The following is a 23159-nucleotide window of genomic DNA, read 5'->3' on the forward strand; positions in this document are numbered from 1 at the left end:
GTGGACATTTTTGGAAGAGGGCAAATCAAGTTCAAGGGTGTACTTTTAGATTTTGATTACTCCTATACTATTTTGTTATTATTATTATTATTTTTATCATTATTATCACTTTTTGACTTCTTGTTCAGGCAAAGTTTCATGTTTAAGAATTATTGACTTCATAGATGGCTGATTTCTTTAAGGTTAAAGCAAATTGGGGGTGTCAGGAGGTACTTTTTTGGGTAGTACTAGAATAATTCACTCCTTCCCCTCTCCAACATATACTATGACTATTCTTAGGAACCTGAGATTGAACAGTATGCGCATGAAATATGCATGCTATGTGGATACCACTCCAAAAGCCAGAATGTGTATGGGCAGGGTGAATAATCTAGTACTCGACACATGAGATAGCCTGTATGGAATAAAAGTTGATACCATTCTTCTATTACATAATTACATCTTTTATATCATGATGGTGGAGTGTCAACAATTCTAATTACAAGTGGATTTCTGTTTAATTAATAATTAATTGATCATGATTTTCTCAATTATAGTCTTCCTTGATTTTTCTCATTTCTCTTAAACTTTCTAAAGTATATAACTCAGTGATCATACTCCCTATTTGGTCATTTCATTCTCTAAATTAGTTACACTTTATTATCTTGGTGACCAAATACTCCTCATATTCCTTTGCTATATCTTCTATATATTATCCTTTCACTCTTGCTGTATCCCATGACTTTGTCTAGGCTATCTTTCCCTCTTTCTCAGTCAGTCCATCTGTTTCCCTCCCTGTCTATCTCTATATCTCTGTGTCTCTGTATCTTTCTGTATCTCATTCTTTGTTTCTATTTGTTACTATCTGTGTCTCTGTCTCCTCTGCCTTCCTCTCACTGTTTCTGTCTGTATGTCTTGAATATCTGTATTTCTCTACATCTCTGTCATTATTTTTTTCTGCCTTTGTGTACCTCTATGTGTCTCTTATACTCTCTGTTTTGTACCACTTTCTTTGTGTCTTGGTTTTTTTTTTCTCTTGTCTCTGTCTCTTTGTTTGTGTCTCTTTCTTTCTCTCTATGTATCTCTGTCTCTCTGTGTCTCTGTCCCTGTCTCTGTCTCTCTGTGTCTCTATCTGTCTATCTGTCTGTCTCTCTGTATCTCTCTCTATGTCTCTCTCTATATCTCTTTCTGCCTCTCTCTCTCTCCCTCTTTCTCTCTCTCTCCCTCTCATACTCTCTCAACAGATCGAGGGTTTCTTTATGATTTCTACACATAATGATTCCTAGGACATGTCAAAGTGAATATAACATGAGGATCTCAAACTCATCATGTGTAAAATAGAACACATATTTCACCCAAAACCTGACTCCCTGCTAAAATTTACTTTTTTTTTTTTTAAGGAAACAAGAATCTCTCCTGTGTCACAAGAACAGAACTTCAGAGTTTTCATAATTTGTCACTTCCCTCATCCTTAAACATTGTTATTCCTTAATCTTAAACCTTCTACCTTCACGGTATCTTTCAAACACAACCGTTATACTCTGCTTTCGTGGTTATCACCTGGGCCTACCCCTTCTTCATCTTTTGCCTATCTTTAACCTTTACCTGGACAACTAAGTGAAAATTCCAAAGTACAGACTTGACCATATCAGTCCTCTATTCCAAAACATACAGAAGTCCCCTATGAACTTGAGAATCAAAAAAAAAAAATAAACAAAAAACAAAAAACAAAAAAAACCAAGTCACTTTTCATTCCAGGGCCTTCAAACCCTGCCTCAAATCTATATTTTTTGGTTTAGTATACATTTCATACTGTACATTTGAACTAAACTGATCTTCTTACTCTACCTCATATATTCTATCTTTGAACATGCTGTCCCACATGCTTAAGCTTCATCCTCTTCTCCCAATCATCTCTTAGAAAGCCATGACATTCTTTAAAGCTTCAACACAGTCAAATTACTCTCTCTCTCTCTCTCTCTCTCTCTCTCTCTCTCTCTCTGTGTGTGTGTGTCTCTCTCTCTCCCTATATATATATATATACATATATATATACATATATGTATATATGTATATGTATACATATATATGTGTATACCATATATACACATATATATGTATATATGTGTATATATGTATATATATGTATACATATATATGTGTATATATGTATATACTGATATGTGTATATATATGTAGATATATGTAGATATATACACATATCTATATACATATATCTCTATATACACATATTTGGCATATTTTTATGCCCACATGTTGCTTCCCTTCATAAAGTGGAAGTTCTTTGTAAACAGAGGCTGGATCTTTTGCTTTGTAAATGTATATTCCAAGGGTAGAGCCAAGATGGCAGAATAGAAGGAGAGATCTGCTGTAGTTGTCCCCCCAAAGCCCATAAAACACCTGTAAAAATGACTAAACAAGTCCTAGAGTAGCCAAAACCAGAAAATGACTGACAGAAACATATTTCAAGCTCAAGGCAGCCTGGAAGGTCAAAAGGAAAGGTCTATGGCACCAGACTCAGAGCAGAGCACAGCCTGTACAGTGCAATCCAGCCTTGGCCAAGAGGTATGGCAAGAAGAAAACTTGAGCAGGCTTCAGTGCACGGAATCCTGAGTAGCAGTTGCAGTTCCCAGATTACTCAACCCACAAATGCCAGAGACAGCTTCAAAGGTCGGTGATAAAGTTCATTCACCAGGGAGAAGGGAGCAGAGTCCTGCCCTATTCCCTACTCCAAGCAGTTGCAATGTCCTTTTTGGACACCTAGGCCTAAAGACCCTGGGGGAATCAAGCAACTCATCTGCATCTCAGGCCAGAGTGGTGGCCCTAGGGTACTGAGGAGGGCTGTCTCATTGGAGCTGCAGGCCTTTGTGGAGAGGGAACGCTACATGCAGATCCTGGGCAGAAAAGCTTGTGATTGCTCCCAGACCAGAGAGTAGGCTAGGAGAGGAGTAAACTCCTTTCCCTTGATTGTGCCACCTTGGCGGAACTGAGAACTTAAGAGTCCCTCCACTTGGCAAAGGACTCAAAAGTTAAGTAACTTACTGGGAAAATTACCATAAAATGGAAAAAAATAATTAAGAACAGAGAAAATTACTTTATTGGTGACCAGGTGTTTTCCTCCAATCGTTTGGATGAGGAAGAACAAAGCACACCATTAGAGGAAGACATCAAAGTGATAGCTTCGCCAAACAAAACCTCCAAAATAGATTTGCAATGATCTCTGGCCATGGAAGAGCTGAAAAAGAATACTGAGAATCAAGTAAGAGAAATGGAGGAAGAATTGGGAAGAGAAATGAGAGTGACACAGGAAAATGATGAAAAGCTAGTCAACAGCTTGCGAAAGGAGACCCCCAAAATATTGAAGAATATAGCACCTTTAAAAATAGACAAACTCGAGAACTGGAGGGGACACGGGTGTGGAGGGGGAACTCAGAAGTCAAATAATTGGCTGGGAAAATGCCCAGAAAAGGGAAAAAAATAAGACCATAGAAGGTTACTTTCTTCGTGAACAGATATCTCCTACCATCCTTTCAGTTGAAAAAGAACAATGCTTACCACCAGGGAAAGACATAGAAGTCAAGACTTCTGTATCCCAAACATCCAAAATAAATATTCAATGGGCTCAGGCCATGGAAAAACTCAAAGAGGATTTTGAAAATTAGGTAGGAGAGGTGGAGGAAGAACTGGGAAGAGAAATGAGAGAGATGCAATAAAAGCATGAAAAGCAGGTCAACACCTTGCTAAAGGAGACCCAAAAAAATGCTGAAGAAAATAACACCTTGAAAAATAGGCTAACTCAATTGGCAAAAGAGGTTCAAAAAGCCAATGAGGAGAAGAATGCTTTAAAAAGCAGAATTAGCCAAATGTAAAAGGAGGTTCAAAAGCTCATTGAAGAAAATAGTTCTTTCAAAATTAGAATGAAGCAGATGGAGGCTAATGACTTTATGAGAAACCAAGAAATCATAAAACAAAACCAAAAGAAAAAAAATGGAAGATAATGTGAAATATCTCATTGGAAAAACAACTGACCTGGAAAATAGATCCAGAAGAGACAATTTAAAAATTGTGGGACTACCTGAAAGCCATGATCAAAAAAAGAGCCTAGACATCATCTTTCATGAAATTATCAAGGAAAACTGCCCTGATATTCTGGAACCAGAGGGGAAAATAAGTATTCAAGGAATCCACTGAACACCTCCTGAAAAAGATCCAAAAAGAGAAACTCCTAGGAACATTGTCGCCAAATTCCAGATTTCTCTAGTCAAGGAGAAAATGTTGCAAGAAGCTAGAAAGAAACAATTCAAGTACTGTGGAAATACAATCAGGATAACACAAGATCTAGCATCTTCTACATTAAGGGATCAAAGGACATGGAATATGATATTCCAGAAGTCAAAGGAACTAGGACTAAAACCAGGAATCAGCTACCCAGCAAAACTGAATATAATTCTTCAGGGGAAAAAATGGTCTTTCAATGAAATTGGGGACTTTCAAGCATTCTTGATGAAAAGACCAGAGCTGAAAAGAAAATTTGACTCTCAAACACAAGAATCAAGAGAAGCATGAAAAGGTAAACAGCAAAGAAAAGTCATAAGGGATTTACTAAAGTTGAATTGTTTACATTCCTACATGGAAAGATAATATTTGTAACTCTTGAAATTTTTCAGTATCTGGGTAGTTTGTGGCATTACACACACACACACACACACACACACACACACACACACAGACAGAGAGCACAGAGTGAATTGAATAGAATAGGATCATATCTTAAAAAAATGAAATTAAGGGGTGAGAGAGAAATATATTGGGAGGAGAAAGGGAGAAATAGAATGGGGCAAGTTATCTTTCATAAAAGAGGCAAGCAAAAGACTTTTTAAAGGAGGGAAAAAGAGGTGAGGTGAGAGAAAAACATGGTTTACTCTCATCACATTCGACTAAAGGAAAGAATAAAATGCACACTCATTTTGGTATGAAAACCTATCTTACATTACAGGAAAGTGGGAGAGAAGGGGATAAGCAGGGTGGGGGGAGGATGATGGAAGGGAGGGCAGTGGGAAGAGGGAGCAATTTGAAGTCAACACTCTTGGAGAGGGACAGGATCAAAACAGAGAATTGAAGTAATGGGGGGCAGGATAGGATGGAGGGAAATATAGTCTTACAGAACACGACTATTATGGAAGTCATCTGCAAAACTACACAGATATGGCCTATATTGAATTGCTTGCTTTCCCAAAGGGAATGCATGGGGAGGGAGGGATGAAGAGAAGTTGAAACTCAAAGTTTTAGGAACAACTGTCTAGTACTGTTCTTGCTACTAGGAAATAAAAAATACAGGTAATGGGGTATAAAAAGCTATCTGGCCCTACAGAATAAAAGAGAAGATGGGGACAAGGGAAGGGAGGGATGATAGAAGAAAGGGCAAATTGGTGATAGGGGCAATTGGAATGCTCGGTGTTTTTGGGCTGGAGGGAGGGGACAAATGGGGAGAAAATTTGGAACACAAAATTTTTTGGAAACGAATGCTAAAAGTTAAATAATAAATTAAAAAAATAGAGTAACTCAAATGGTAAAAGAGGTCAAAAAAGCCAATGAGGAGAAGAATGCTTTAAAAAGCAGAATTAGCCAAAAGGAAAAGGAGATTCAAAAGCTCACTGAAAAAAATAGTTCTTTAAAAATTAGCAAGGAGCAGATGAAAGCTAATGACTTTATGAGAAACCAAGAAATTACAAAACAGAACCAAAAGAATGAAAAAATTTGAAAACAAAGTGAAATGTTGCATTGGAAAAACAACTGATTTGGAAAATATTTCCAGGAGATACAATTTAAGTATTATGGGACTACCTAAAATCCATGATGAAGAAAAGAGCCTAAACATCATCTTTCATGAAGTTATTAAGGTAAATTGCCATGATATTCTACAACAAGAAGGTGAAATAATTATTGAAAGAATCCACTGATCAGTGGAAAGATATCTGAAAAGAAAAACTCCTAGGAATATTGTAGCCGATAGCTACAACAACTATCTGTAGCCAGACTTCCCAGGTCAAAGAGAAAATATTGCAAGCAACTGGAAAGAAACAATTCAAGTATTGTGGAAATATAATCAAGATAACACAAGATCTAGCAGCTTCTACACTAAAGTACTGAAGGACTTGGAATATGATACTCCAGAGGTCAAAGAAATAAGGATTAAAACGAAGAATCATCTACCCAGCAAAACTGAGTATAATACTTCAGGAGAAAAATGGTCATTCAATGATATAAAGGACTTTCAAGGATTCTTCATGAAAGAAGCAGAGTTGAAAAGAAAATTTGACTTTTAAACACTAGAGTCAATAGAAGCAATAAAAGGTAAACAGGAAAGAGAAATTCTAAGGGATTTACTGAAGTTGAACACTTTACATGGCTACATGGAAAGATACTATTTGTAACTCTTGAAACTTTTCTCAGTTTTTGGGTAGTTGAAGCCATTACACACACACACACACACACACATACACACATACACACACACAGAGGCACACACCAACACACACATATGTATAGACAGAGGGCACAGGGTGAGTTGAATAGGAATGGATGATATCTCAAAAAATAAAATTAAGAGACAGAAGAGGAATATATTAAGAGAAGATGTGGAGAAATGCAGTGGGGCAAACTATCTCTCATAAAGGAGGCAAGAAAAATGTTTTCAATGGAACAAAAAAGGGGGGGGGGTGAGAAGGAAAAAGTGAAACTTACCCTCACCACATTTGACTTAAGGAGAGAATAACATACACACTCAATTGGGTATGAAAATCTATCCTACACTACAGGAAAGTAGGGGAGAAGAGGATAAGTGGGGTGGGAGGGATGATAGAAGGGAGGGCAAATGGGAGGAGGGAGTAATTAGAAGTAAATACTTTTGGAGAGGGATAAGGTCTAAAGAGAGAATGGAATTAATGTGGGGCAGTATAAGATGGAACGAAATAGAGTTAGTCCTACACAACATGACTGTTATGGAAGTCTTTTGCAAAGCTACACAAATACAAATTGTACTGAATTTCTTGCCTTCTCAGTGGGGATGGGTGGGGAGGGAGGAAGGGAGAAAAGTTGGAACTCAAAGCTTTAGGAATGAATGCTGAGAATTTTTCTTGCATGCAACTGAGAAATAAGAAACACAGGTAATGGAGTATAGAAATCTATCTTGCTCTATGAGAAAAGAGAGAAAATGGGGAAAAAAGAAGGGAGGGGTGTGATAGAAGGGAGGGCACATTGGGGGAAAGGGTAATCAGAATGCACTGTGTTTTGTTGTGAAGGGAAGGGAGAGATGGGAAGAAAATTTAGAAGTCAAAGTTTTGTTGAAACGAAAGCTGAAAACATTTTTAAATAAATAAATAAAACTTTTTAAAAAATAAATAAAATATTTATTCCATTCTCTCTCCTTATCCTTTCCCTCCTCAATAGTGTTTATTTCTCATTTCACCTCTTATCATGCTCCACCTCTTATCCCCTCCCCACTACTTTCCTATGGGGTAAGAAAGATTTTCATATCAAACTGAATGTTTGTGATATTCTCTCCTTAAACCAAATCCAGTCAAATTAAAGTTCACTCATTTTCTCTCACCTACCTTCCATTCTCCTCCATTATAAAAACTTTTTCTTACTTTTGTATATGAGATAATTTAGCCCATTCTAATTCTACCTTTATCTTCCTTTCTCCTCCCAATATTTTCCTTTCTCACCCCTTATTTTTTACATCATCCCTTCTTATTAAACTCACTCTCTTCCCTCCATCTATATATACATACATATATACATACACACACATACACACACACACACACACACACACACACATATATATATATATATGTATATATATATATATATATACACATATATATATATATGCACATGCACACGTTTCCTTCAACTATACTAATACTGAGAAAGGTCCCATGACTTACAAATATCATCTTTCCATGTAGGAATCTAAACAGTTCAACTTTAGTAAATCCCTTAGGATATATCTTTCCTGGTTACCTCCACATGCTTCTGTTGATTCTTGCGTTTGAAAGTCAAATTTTGTATTCAACTATGGTCTTCCATCAAAAATGTTTGAAAGTGCTATTTCATTGAATATTCATTTTTCTTCTGAAGTATTATACTCAATTTTCTTGAGTAGGTGATTCTTTGTTTAATGCTATCTCCTTTGACCTCCAGAATGTCATATTCCAAGACCTCCTACCCCTTAATATAGAAGCTGCTATAACTTGTCTTATCCTAATTGTGTTTCTGCAATACTTGGATTGTTTTTGTTTTCTGGTTGCTTGTAATATTTTTTCCTCAGTTGGTAACTCTGGTATTTGACTACAGTAGTCCTAGGAGTTTTCCTTTTGGGAATCTCTTTCAAGAGTCAATCAGTGGATTCTTTCAATTCTTTCAATTGTTTCCTTGATAATTTCTTGAAAGATGATGCCTATGCTCTTTTTTTGATCATTGATTTCAGCTAGTGCAGTAATTTTTATTTTTGTCTACTGGATCTATTTTCCAGGTCAGTGGTTTTTCCAAAAAGATATTTCATATTGTTTTCTATTTTCCTTATTTTAATTTTGTTTTATAGTTTCCTGATTTTTTGTAAAGTCATTAGCTTCCATTTGCTACATCTAATTTTTAAGGAATTATTTTTTCAGTGAGATTTTGGACCCCCTTCTCCATTTGGCCAATTCTGCTTCATAAGAGTCCTCATTGGATTTTTGGATCTCTTTTGCCTTTTTGGTTAGTCTATTTTTAAGGTGTTATTTTCTTGAGTACTTTTTGGGTCCCCCTTAGCAATCAGTTGACTTGTTTTTCATAATTTTCTTGCATCACTCTCATTTCTCTTCCTGATTTTTTCTCCATTTTTCTTGCTTAATTATAAGTATCTTCTTGAACTCTTCCATGGCCTGTCACCAATTGATATTTTTCTTGGAGACTTTGAATGTAGGAGCTTTGACTTTGTTGTCTTCTTCACGTGATATATTTTGATCTTCCTTGTCACTAAAGTAAATTTCTATTGCTGATTGTTTTTTCATTGTTTGCTCATTTCCCCAGTCACTTGCTTGAATTTGAGCTCACTGTCAAGGTAGTTCTCTGCTTCCAGTGTGTGGGAGCAGTACTGTCTCATTCTTCAGGGGTTTTGCACATTTGTTTTCAAAAACACTTCTAAGGACTTGCAAATATTCAACTCTTCCAAAGCTGCATGATCAAAGGACAGATTTCCACTCCTCTTCTAGTCTGTACCCTGGTTTGTGAGTGACTCCATGCACTCCTTTCTGACCTGGAACTGTGAGGAGGACTCCCTCTCCATCACTGCAACAAATTCCACCACACCAGAAATCCTTGCCCTAGGACCACTACGCAGGATTGCAACCCAGATCCAATCATGGCAAAGCAACAGAAATCTGTCTCAGCACTAGCAAAGAGATCCCTGTATCACCCTTTGATTAAGCCACTCAGTCTTCCTATAATCTGTGGCCTAGAGATCCAAAAACAGCTGCTGCTGCTGTGACTGTCATGGGCTCTGCTGTCCCCTCTGCTATCTTGTGGGACCAGACTGTACTACTCTCTCACACAGGTCTGGAAGGCTTTTTCAATTGACCTTCCACTTTTTCCTCTGTGTTTTGCAGTTGAGATATCTGAAAACTGTCATAGCTACCAGAGATTCATTCTCAAAGGCTTCATCTATGCTGGTGCAGCTGGTGGATTATATTCTGATTCCAGTCTGGTGAAATTGAATTGTCCTACCTGGCTCTTTTGGTCAGGAAATTTGCTTCACTCCATGATTCTATGCATTTGGCAACTCCAGAATTTGTTTAGAGTCATTTTTTGCAGGTATTTGGAGGGGTCTGGGTCAGAGCTCAAGTGAGTCCCTGCTCTTATTCCATCTTGGCAACAGAAAACTGACTTCTGAGGATGGGCAAAAATACAGTGAGAAAAAGAACAAATTGAAAAAATAGGATAGGATAAAAAGCACTTTTAGTAATCGTAATTATAAATTGTGAATGTCGTGAATTCACCCATAAAGAAAAGAGAAATGGATAGCCAAGTGGATTAAAAACCTAAATCCACAATGTGTTACTTAGAAGAAATAAATATGAAACAGAAAGACATACAATGATCAAATAAGGTGCTCGAATAAACTCCACCATACTTCAGCTGAAAAAGAAAAGACAGGGGCAAACTGTTATAATTTTTGAATATATCAATAACAAAAATTATACGTTTATCTTAATAGAGACAGAGAAAAAATAGAGAAAAAAACTTTTTGCAAAATGCAACACTAATTCTTATTAAAATGGTAGAAAGAATAGCAACCAATGGAGTTTCCCTTAAAATAAGTAATATTTACCTAAATCCATCAGTGAGCATTATCTGTAATGGAGATTAGAGAGAAGCCTTCCCAATGAGATCAAAATGAAACAAAGATGCCTATTATCACTTCTGTTTTTCAATATTGCTTGAGAAATACGAGCTATAGCAATAAGAGAAGAAAAAAGAAACAGGAGTAGAATAGGTAATGCAGAAACAAAAGTATTAATCTTTGCAAGTGATATGATAGTATACTTAGATAATGCTAAAGAATCAAGTAAAAATAAATGGTAACTATTAACTTCAACAAATTTCCATAATGTAAAAATGAACCCAAATAAATGGTCGACATTTCTAAATATTACCATCAAAGTCCAGCAACAACTGTTTTTTTCTTCTTCCCTTATCACATGTGGTCCATTACCCCCCTCTTTGGGGTATTAGACACTTATACGTTGGTTCTCTATTTAAAGAAATATAATTTTCCACATATTTTGTAAGGTATCTTAAGGTATGGAGGTCAGTTGTTTTTTTTAATTTTTCTATTAATAATTTTTCCAACGAGATGGGGCATTGTTCATTTACGATTTTTTGAAATATAACTCAAAAAACCCTAGACTTTTAAAAAGTCCATTGTGATCCTCTCACCAAAGTCTCTCTGAAAAGAGTTGGACACACATTGTTACCTTCTCCACTACTTTATTGTCTTCAGGTTTTCTAACTATTTTTGCTGATAGTGACTTGCAGAAGAAACTCATGACTGAAATACATATGTTCTGATTTTAACTTATTTTTCCTAGTATTATTTGGAAGGGAGAATGTGTGTGTGTGTGTGTGTGTGTGTGTTGTTCTTTTTGAATGAAGGGCTTGCTAATAGAGTTAAGATTTCACAAAATTGTACATTACAAGAAATCTACCATGCCATTCTTTTCTACATTACAAAATTACATCATGAAAACAATTTGTCTATCATAAAAAAAGTTCTAAGTTGATGCATTAGAATAGGCTAAAGTAGTGTTAAAGTGTATTAACCATTAGAGTTAGACAAGCATGGCTTATTTAATAAACATATTTTCTACAACATGTAAAATATTTTACATTCATTTTAATTTTTTTTTTCCATTCAAACTTCTCTCCCTAACTCCCTTCCCTGACTCTTTCTTAACAAGGCAAGTGATTTGATATAGGGTATATATCTGTAGTCAAGAAAAGCATTTCCATATTAGTCATGTTATTTAAAGAAAACAACAAAAATAAAGTCAAGAAATGTATACTTCGATTTGCCTTCAGATTCCATCAATTCTTTCTCTGGAGGTGGATAGTAATTTTAGGAACAAACACTTCAGAATTATCTTAGATCACTGCATTGTTGAGAAAATATGGATTGTCTCTTCTTGATCTATTTTCTAGGTTAATTTTTCCAACTAGATTGTTCATATTTTCTTCCATTATTTTCATTCATTTGATTTTCTTTTCTTTTTTCATGATGTCTCATAGAATCATTAGCTTCCACTTGCCCAATTCTAATTTTTAAGTAATTATTTTCTCCAGTGAGCTTTTATACAACATACCCTACCCCACCCCCAGTTTGGCCAATTCTAGTTTTTAAGGAATTCTTTTCATTGGATTTCTGTGACTCTTTTACCATTTGAGCTACTCTTTTTTATATAGGTGTCATTTTCTTCAGTATTTTTTTGCATCTTTTACCAATTCTTTTAAAAAATTATTTTCTTATATCCTTCTTATTTCTTTTTCTATTTTCCCTCTATCTCTCTTATTTGATTTTTAAAACCTTTTTAAACTTTTCCAGGAGTTTTTTTTTTTTTGGGGGGGGGGTTGGGGACTCTGAGACCAATTCACTGTTTTCTGTGATGCTTTGAATATAGCAAATTGGACTTTATTGTCTTCTTCTGAGTTTATTTGTTTTATCTTCCCTGTCACTATAGTTACTCTCTGTGCTCAGGTTCTTTTTGATTATTTTAAGTCCCTCATTTTTCCAGCCTATTTTGTGACTTTGAACTTTACTTTAATTGTGGACTCTGATACTGTGGTGGGTGGGGCACTATCCCTCACTTCAAGTTTTTTGGGCTGTTATTTTCAGAGCTAATTCTGGTTGTCTTTAAGTTTTCAGTTTCCTAAGGTGGTACAATTTAGGGAGAGGGGCAGTCACTGCTCTGCTGATTCATTCTCTCCTCTATTAATGAACATAAGCACATTGTTCTGCTCTGGGGCTATGACTAGAGCACCTGTACCCCTGAAGCTTCAAGATGTAGTGTGATAGTGCTCTTCCTTATTCTGAGATTGTGACCCAGATCCCATTCTGGGCAATGCAACAGAATCCTGCACCCGGTGCCAACAAAGGGTCCACTGTAAGCCTTTTCTATAAGGCCCAAAGCTTGTTGCTGGTTTGTGGGGGAACATTATATTCAAATGGTCTCTACTTTCACCCTAGTGAGACTGATCTTTCCTGCTAACCTTCTAAATTGTCTTCAGTTGGAAAATTGTTGGTTCTTTTCATTGTTTCTGCCATTTCAGAATTAATTTTGAGGCATTAATTTAGGGAAATTTGGGAGCATTCACATTTTTTTTCTTTTTATGCCACCATGGTGGTTCCATTTCCCCAACTCCTCTCGCATGCCCTAATTATTAATCCTTGTACTGATTATTTGGAGCTAAATATGCTTAAAGAGAAGGAAAATTATTTTACAAACTCTATCTAGATGGAAATATTCATTAATAATATTTAACTCCCTTAGTTATCTAAATTATATGAAATTTTTAAACCTATAATTTGTTTCCTAAGTTAGTCAACACACCAAAAGGGAAGGTTCCAATAAAATTACTAGTACCATTTCTTTTTTTGTTCAAAATTTCTCTCAGTATAAATTAATGAATGAAGCTGTTGTGAATTGGCTTAGGGAGAATCATTCTTTAGAGCTTAATTATTTCTGGACTGATTGATAAAACTGGTTTTCTGAACTTACAGAGCTAAGAAGAAGCTGTGAAAGCACAGTAATAACAGTTCATGAGGTCTGGGCTGTCACCAGTCAGCCTCTTTCTCCCAGATATATTTTAATGCAACAATAGTAATTGTTATTATACTATAAATATTGTGACTTTCAGCGAGAGGAAGAAATAATTACATTTTATAGAATCTGACTTTGTCAAGAACTATTGAGTATGAATGGGTGTTCATATTTGTCTATTAGTACATTAATTCTCTCCTTTTAAATTGGAAAACTTCATTTTTCAAAAGTTTTTAGGATCCAAGGTGTTTTGTACACTGTTCTCATACAACTGGATTTAATGAAAATTTGACTTTGACTTTACAAATTAAATTTTAGGAAAATATGATCTGAACTTCAATAATATGCTGTAAGCTCCATGGCCATGAACTTGAAGTAAAACCCAAGAGATTCTGAGGATTGCAAAATGGTTCCAATTTAATAGAACTAAGAGTTAAAGTATATGGCACCATCAAGAGACTAATTTATTTCTTATTTGAATGATTCAGGGTTTTTAAATGTTTAATATCAATTAGGTAAATTACTCATTTTAAAAGATAATTATACTTTGGAATAAGGATGAAATTCTTTAACAATGTAAAATGAAAATTGGGATAAACCAAGAGTTCTAGAGAGAATAAAACCATTTTTATTAAGTCACAAGTTGTTGGATTATGTCCATGATCTCATATGCATAATGAAGAACATTTGCGCATGTAACTAACAATGAGATATGTTCATACCCAGGACAATTTTTTTTTTACTATAAGAATTGAAAATTATATGGTGATTACCTAAGAAGAATGCCATCATGTATGAGCTATTAACGAAATTTAGTTTTTGTTCATAATTTAGCCGATAGTAATTATCAGTTTTTGTGTTCTTTAGTTTTTGTTGCTCTTGGACAAAAAATCCAGTTTTTCCAGTCTACTTATGGATCTATAGCAGTTAAGTACCTATAGGAAAACTGAGAAGATTATTTCACTTTTGAAAATGATTTCTTCCCTGTAATATCCTTAGTCTTGGTGTAATTTTCCTATAGTCAAAAGGTTTCTAAGCTTAATACCAGATCTATTAAATTATAGATTATTGGTAGGGAAACATTCAACCTTAAGTCTAAAATTAAGCTATTAGACTTAGGACTTTAGAATAACAACAATAAGTTAGTATCCTTTAATTCTTAGAAATACGGTGGAGACAATTAGGTCAAGAGCTTGCGAAGTTAGCAAACAAGTATTATTTGTGTTTCAGTTGGTTAATGTTTAAAAAAAAAATTCTTTTGGGGTCCATATTGTAAATACTTTAAAAAGAAGTATCACCTGACCAAAAGTTTGAATTTTTTCATCTGTTATAAACTGTGTTAAGGATGAAAAATAAAATCTAAAAAAAATGGGGCCAAGAAAAGTATTTTCTGACAGTAGTCAGGAAAGAATGAAATATAGAAAATCTGTAAGTAAAAATCATTTTCATGAATTAATATACACTTTTTCAGTCATGTGTTTATATCCAAAAAAATAACATCAAAAAAAGATTCATAGTCTTGAAAAACTGGATCTCTTTAGGAATACTTAATGAAGCACCATAGATATGCTTCACAAGAAATTTTATTTTGAAAAATTTGATGAACTTCCAGGATTCAATGTTAACAGAAATAAATATACATATTTATCTGATGTTCATGATTAAGCTTTATTATGAATTTCTGGTGTCTGATTAAGAAAATATTATATATTTCCTGACACATTTTTGACATCACATCTGTTAAAAAAAAACTATTTCAAAGTTATTATCGAAGCTCATGAAAAGATACATTTTGCATGAGTTGGAAAAATACTTAAGAAAACAAGTAAAATAAAAGTATCCTATGGTCTTTGAATATTATAATACCAACATCTTGAGTATGTAAAGTATCCAACACTCAGGGAGTGCATAACCAATTTTAAATGCAGAGCTTGGACTTTTTCTCTTGCCTAACTGGATTTGTCTCAATTATTAACCAATACTAAGAATGAAGGTCTTCCATTTAATCACTTCTATTACATTCCTGTGTGCATGAAGGATGATGGACCAAGTGAAAAACTTGGTTTAATTTGTTAACAAGTGATTCTTTGGATGGGAGAGAGAGAGAGAGAGAGAGAAAGAGAGAGAGAGAGAGAGAGAGAGAGAAAGAGAGAGAGAGAGAGAGAGAGAGAGAGAGAGAAGAAAATATATCATCCCTAATGATGTAACAAACTTAGTAACCCAAATTATTTGACTATTATTGTTTTGCAGCTTTTTTTATGCCTTATGTTTTCATTAGAACTTTCATAATCTATTTAAAAAACTGAAATTAGATTATATCAGAAAATGCAAAATCATGGTATTCATACAAATTTGTGAACCTGAAAATAATATAATTTGCTGTCCAGGCACTTATGGCTAGAGGAGCTAGAAGAAGTTTATTCACATAAGCCCTAAATAAGAGAGCCCTGTAAAATAGGAACCTAAACTTTGAATTTGCTAGTCCTTCTTTACTGCTATAGACATTAAGCTGGTTTGGTTTTTTCTTTGTGAAGGATGTCTGTCTTGATAAAAAGTGATCTAAGCAATTTTTCAAAATAAATTGAAGCACAGAATTAAAAAAAAATAAAAAGAAAATTGTTTCAATGGATTTTTAAGATCTTGCTTATTTCTTGGAGTTTGTTCCATAACAGTGTTGCCCGTTAAAATGCAATAATAAGAGTTCTTCAAATGTAAGGTGATCTGACCCCAAGCTTGGATGATTTTTGCCAACATTTTCTGATATACTCTTTCAGGAATAGTAACATCTGATTGTTGCTAAATTTGGAGGAGTCCCCATTAGATGTGAACTTTTATATAATGAAAGTCCATTTCTGGTGAAATGGAATAGAATTGTTTTGGAGAATGGCAAGGTACCAATTAAAAGAGCCTTTGAAAGGGAAATTGATTCAGTTCAGAACTGAAATTGTTTTGCTGAAAACGACTCCATGTAGAGAATTACACTCAAGTCTGTTGGCTATAGTAATGTGGACAATAAATAACATTAGAGAATTAAAGTTAAAATATCCATTAAAATATTCTGAAAGAATGAGTGATTTCAAATTCAGAATTTTTTTTTTAATGTATTCTTCATAGAAGAGGTAGGCATCACCAAACTTGGCAGCTAATGAGACTTTTGGATCTTATATTATTAGACCATATGAATGCTTTGGGACTTCTCTCTTTAATGAAGTTTTGGAAGACTTTGCACTATTTGGAAATAGTGCAAATAGAAGCAAAGTTCTCATTAAAAATTACACAGACTCTTTCCTGTTCCAGAGCCTGAATGAGGCTTGTGGAGCTAATGTGCCCCTGACTCTGAGCCCCAGCATCCATAGACACCCTTCCCTGCTCAAAAGAGCCAACTGAGGAACAAACAACATGACTGAGTGGAACATGGTGGAGTTCTCTGTGGCCAAGATCCCTGACAGCATGTAGAGTATAGATGACATGCAGTTCAAGGACATTTCTCTGCAAGATTACATGCCATGAGGTATGTCAAGTATCTGTCCCACAGAGCAGGGCAATATGCAGCCAAGCACTTTCACAAGACCCAGGGCCCCATTGTGGAGTGGCTCAACAACCCCATGATGATGCATGGTTGGATAAGCAGCAAGAAGCTCATGACCTGGTGCATCATCAAGCATGTGTTCAAGATAATCCACCTGCTCATGAGAAAGAACACACTGCAGGTCCTCCTGAATGCCATCATCAACAGCTGTCCTGATAAAGACTCCACCAGAATAAGGTGGGAAGATGCTGTGAGGCACCTGGCAGTGGTTGTGTGTCCCTTCTGTGCATCAATCAGAGCACCTGGTTCCTCTGCATGGGTGCCTGAGAGGTGGCCTTCTAACAACATCAAGACAATAGGTGAGAGTCTGCCCACTGAACTTATCAACGCTGCCAATGGCTCTTCAAACCAACGCCATTGAGAAGAAGGACGAGTTGGTGCATGTGACCAAATCTAACCAGTGACCCCAGCGGCCTCTGTCAATAATAAATGACCCCTGCCCCTGTTATAGGGGCAATGTCCCTGTGCCTGAAAAACAAAGTTTCACAGAGAATCAATAACCCCTACTACTATGATGGTGACAATTATAACTTATGGTAGTAGTAATGAAATATATAAAATGTAATATAAACAATAAAATAAATGCTTAAAGAATAGTGAAGATTGGTAATAGTTGTAAGCTACCCAATTTGTCAAAAGTAAATGGTATTAATTTATCCATTGGTTCCAGGGTAACTAGGTGACAGGTTACATACAGTGTGAGGTGTGGACTCAGGAAGATCAATATTCCTGGTTTCAGTTGTGACCTCAGAAATGTATTAGCTATGTGTCCCTGGACAAGTCACTTAACTGTTTGCCTCAGATCCTCATATCTAAATTAAGCTGGAGAAGAAAATTGCGAACTACTTCATTATCTTTGCCAAGAGAATCCCAAATGTGTTGTGAAGATTCAGACATAACTGAAATGATGAAACAACAAGAATCAAGGATGTGCCAGAGTCATCTCATATATGCTTGCAAGAACTGGTTGTCAATTATTTTGTGTGAGCATTTAGAGCATGGACATAAGCAAACACTATAAATCAAGGCTGAGTTGCTTCTTTTGTTGATTACTTGGAGCAGGGGTAAACAAAATATGTCCTAAGAGCCAAATACGCTTCATTTCTTATTTTTTAAAGGCTAGAAGCCATTTCTTTTATATTTTTAAATACAATAAAATTTTACCAAAAATGTAAAAAAAAAATTCTTATCTCACAAGCAGTATAAAAACAGGCCTCCAACCAGCTTTGGTGCAAGAGTCATAGTTTGCCTTACTTCTATAGGTAAAAATGTAATAGAAAAACATTGGTAATATAGTTTAACTTTGAAAAGGTATCACACATACATTATTTTTCATTTCTTTTGAGGAGTTTGTTGCTACTCAATTACCAGCAAACCATTGCCTGAATGGTGAACATCGAAGTGAAATGAAGAGACCTACATTAATGACATGTATATGACATCACCTAACAATTTATCTATGAAAAACATCAAAAAAAAGTGAGATAGAAAGATTTATTTACAGAAATGGAGGAGGTTATAACATTGACATAGAATCAGGTAATTATTAACATAAATTAGAAAGAGGATATCTTTAAGGATCTTTTATTGATTAATGCAGGTTCTGCATAAAAATGCTTGAAACTGTATTTCATTTTAGAGGGAAAAAAACATCTAATGTATTTCTAGAATGTACAATCAATAATCTAGTAAAAGACATCATAAACTCTCAACATTTATAAATTAACAGAGGACTAATCCATAATTTAAAAACCCAGAATATTATTGTGAATTAAATAAATAAATCATATAGCAAACAAAGCATCACAAAGAAAGATAAAATATTGCTGTCAATCACCTGTACAAAACAGATAAAAAATATAAGATTTTAAAAAAAAAGATGTCATCGTGCCAAATTCTTATAAATTCCTGCCAAAATGGGAATAAAATATAAGAAATCATAACCAAAAGGGACTAGGATGACATGCATTTCATCCTTTTTTTCATGCTTGCTTACTAGAAAGTTTTTCACCAATATTCACAGTGAGGTGATAGGAAATGAGCTTGCATTTCAGTACTTTTATTTCAGTTACTAAAAGAAATGATCTCATACTTTGTTATTCATTCATGTCCAATTCTTTGATAGACCCTTTGGGACTTTTTTTTGGCAAAGATACTGGAGTGGTTTGCATTTTCTTCTCCAGTTCATTTTACAGATGAGGAGGCAATCAGGGTTAAGTGACTGGCCCAAAGTCACACAGCTAGTAAGTGTCTGAAGCCAGATTTGAACTAAGGAAGATGAATCTTCCTGACACCATACTCAGCACTGTACCCACTGCACCATGTAGCTATCAAATGATACCAACCACCTATGCATTAATCAGTTGAACATTAAATGTAAAAGAATAATAGTAGGGTGTGATTTGTCCTTGGATCAATTGATCTAAGCTCAATAATATGAGAAGAATAGTAAGAGCAATGATAATACCAGGAATCTGCATGATTATTTAAAGGTTTCTAAATATAAAAAAAACAATTCTTTAAATCATCTACATTTCACAACAAACTTGCAAGATAGGTACCTTGTTCACGTATATCAAAACTGAGACTGAAATGGGTTAAACAACCTCCTAATGTTCACATAAGCAGTGAATATCATAGGATATAGTAATGGACTCTGAAGTCAGATGATTTAGATTTATATTCCCACTTTGTATAAACTTTCTATTTATTAATCTGTGAATATGTCATCATTCCAGTAAAATATATTCCTTGAGTGCAAACATTATCTTATTTTTTCTTTCTATCCCCATTATTTCATAGTTACCTAATAAATAACTCACAATTTATAAATGCTTGGAATCTTGTTCTGTTACTTCCTATCATTCATTCTCGGTGTAATCTGTCAATTGTATAGGTTTCTGTTCTGTTTTTCACTGAAATAAATGTGTTGGATTAGATGATATCTCCAATCCTTTAGGTATCTCAGTCTTACGATAGTCAGTTGTTTTTTTTTTCAAGGACTGTTTCCACCCTTCACTTTCCTCAAGACACTATGACCTTCAAAATTACCTTATGTCAGAATTTCATCAATGCTTTTTGTCCTACACATTCTTAAACTTCATCTGTAACATGTCTTTAGACTGTTAATAGACTAATATGTATGGATGGATGCATGGATGGATGGATGTGTATATATAAACATATGCATATTTACACACATGTATGAGTGATTTTATCAGTTTCTTAAATAAGATCAAATTCAATGGAGAAAAGACAAAAGATTTGAAGAAATATTTCTAGTTTTCAAGCATTTATTTCAGCTTTGTTAAGTATCATCATATCAATTTCCAGCTGTATTAAGCAGTTAACAGGCCTAAAAAGGAGGTACCTAGAATTGACAGAGTAATCTTCAGCTCCTCCCTATCCCTCAAGCTCATATACAATCAGTTTTCAATTTAGCTCAATTGCACCTCCACTACATCTCACTCATCTATAATGATCTCCCTACTCACACTACCAGTTCTAAATTCATGTCATCATCATTTGCCTAGATTACTTCAATGCTTCTTCCTACTATAACTGGTTTTCCTACTTCAAGTTTTCCCTTTCCAAACTGTCCCACACATAGCTGACAAAGCAATAGTACTAAAACAGGAGTTTGACTACATGATCTCACAACTTGTTGAATTCTAATGCTTTCCTATTACCTTTATTATCAAGTGCACACTGTTATAAAGTCATTAGAATCTGACATCAATTTACCTTTTGATTTCATTACTCATTCTCTGGGCCAAAAATATTAGTGATCTTCTCGTTCCTCATACGCAACACTTCATCTCCCATCTTCTTCCTTTTTTTTTTTTTTGCACCGCCTGTGTCCCCTATGGCTTGAATGAATTCCCTCCTTATTTCCATACTTTAAAATTCATAGATCCTTCAAAATTCAGTTCAAACACCACATTTCACATGAAAATAGTTCTTATATTCCTGTTTCCTACTGAATCCCCCAAATTAGCTTGTATATATTATTTTTTCAATTTTATGTAACTATATAGCATTTTGCACATAAATAAAAAAATAAAGCAAGAAATCTGTATACTGAAATATGAATCTCCATTTCATAGCATTTATTTTATTTTATTTTTACATCTGGAGTCTCTTTTTTTATTTAATAGTATTTTTTCCAGTATATGTAAAGATAGTTTTCAGTATTCACTTTTATAAAATTTTGAGTTCTATTTTTCCTCCCTTTTTCCTTCCCCTATCCTCTTTCCCAGAGCAAGCAATCTGCGATAGGCTGTATATGTAAAATCACATTAAACATTTCCACATTAATCATGTTGTAAAAGAAGAATCAGAACAAAATGGAAAAACTATGAGAAAGAAAAAGAATATAATAGAGTCTCCATGTTACTTTCAAAATTGTCTTGCTTATCTATGTATCCTGATCTGTTGTGTGCATTAAACAAAACAAAACAAAATCACCATTTTTCTCTCATCTTATATTAAGTAAAAGTAAGGAGAGAAGGAGATCTACAAACAATAAGTATAATCAAACAAAAGGAATTTATACAATGGCCATATACAAAAATGCATCTGTTCTTTCCATCTGTCATCCCTCCATTAAGAGATGAGTAGCCTATTTTATCACAGTTCCTCTGGAGACATCACAGGACACTGATTGGACCAGAATTCTGATGTCTTTCAGGTTATTTTTTCTTTACAGTCTTATTGTACATTTAAAATTGTTCCTCTGATCCTACTCACTTCCTCTTTTATCAATTCTTATTATCTATTTTTCTCTGAAATCATTTTATTATTTCCTGCAGTACAATAATATTCCATTAAATTCATAAACAAATTTTTAAGCATTTCACAATTATATAAGTGTAATCTAAGTTAGTGTTATCAAGCTCAAACAGAGAGACTAAACCATACATTAACATGCCAGTGCAAAACATGTTGACTTAGAAAACCACATATTAATATTATTTTTATTTTATTGTATTTTATTGCATTATATTGTATATATTTATCGTATTGTATTGTATCAGCCATAATCAAGAGTGTATAGCTCTCTCTTAGAACGTAATTTAGATCACCCACTTAGGTTTCAGTCCTCCCCTTCTCATTTCCTCCTTTCTCTTTCCTATCCCTTCTTCTCCTCTCCTATCCTCTGCTCTCCTCTTCTTTCTCTCCTTTCCTCTTACATTATCTTTTTATAAGATTTCCTATTATTTAGTGCAACACAATGTGTAGAGTAAAAAAAAAAGCCTTGTAGGTAGAAAGGCTTATGTTTAAGTTCTTCCCCTGATATATTCTATGTATGAAAATATAAACAAGCAACACAGAAGCTTAATTCTCACAGACAACTGCCAAATATCTTAAATTATCCATAAATTTCCAATCTGCATCAGATAAGTGGAGTTTTCACATTAGAAATTTCCCACATCAATTAAACCATAAACACATACATATGTGTATATATATATATATATATATATATATATATATATATATATATATATATATATATATATATGTGTGTGTGTGTGTGTGTGTGTGTTTATAATATGCATGTATACATATATGAAATGTGCATATAAAGATAGACAATAAGATTGAATATATTATATGTCTGCCTGTAAACATTCATTTGTGGGAGTTCAAATGAAATTTAAAATTTAATGAGCCTGGTTTTGGGGTTCATAAATATTTATAATGAAATAAACTTGCCATTCAAGTGCTATTAAACACATATAATGTTAAATAATTTACTGAAATACAAATATTTGATAAAAGAATGCCTTTACCACAGAGTTTAGAAATTCCTTTAGAACATTGTTTTTAAAGATCAAACATGAATTTTTAGGTGTACATGCTATCTTTGCACTTATTCATACAAAGTGATAGGGTCTTAGGGGCTATTATTCTCTTAAACTCTTACTCCTAAGATTTTACAATAGTCTTTTACTTTCTGTTAACCCTGGCAGTTTCTTCATAATGTCTGTCAATTTTTGCTTAACAGTATCTGTAGAATTTCTCTCTTTCATATGACTGCAACTACCCTTAACCAGGTATTCATTTCATAAATATTAAGCATGCTTCCTCTTGCCTTCAGAGCTGTAACTAGAAATTTTGATGCCTCAAGCAAGTAACATGAAATGTTACCCCCCATCCTCCCCCTCCACTCTCATGTTACTAACCTGGTCTTTAATTGTCTTTAG

At 34.4% G+C, this 23159-nt stretch overlaps 1 pseudogene; it reads left to right on the plus strand.

The window, feature by feature from the left end:
* Positions 1-17354, plus strand: part of LOC140512133 (small ribosomal subunit protein uS7-like) — a 101000-nt pseudogene extending 83646 nt beyond the window's left edge.
* The last annotated feature ends 5805 nt before the right edge of the window (positions 17355-23159 follow it).

Source organism: Notamacropus eugenii, chromosome 6, assembly GCF_028372415.1.
Source record: "Notamacropus eugenii isolate mMacEug1 chromosome 6, mMacEug1.pri_v2, whole genome shotgun sequence".
NCBI classification, from domain to species: domain Eukaryota; kingdom Metazoa; phylum Chordata; class Mammalia; order Diprotodontia; family Macropodidae; genus Notamacropus; species Notamacropus eugenii.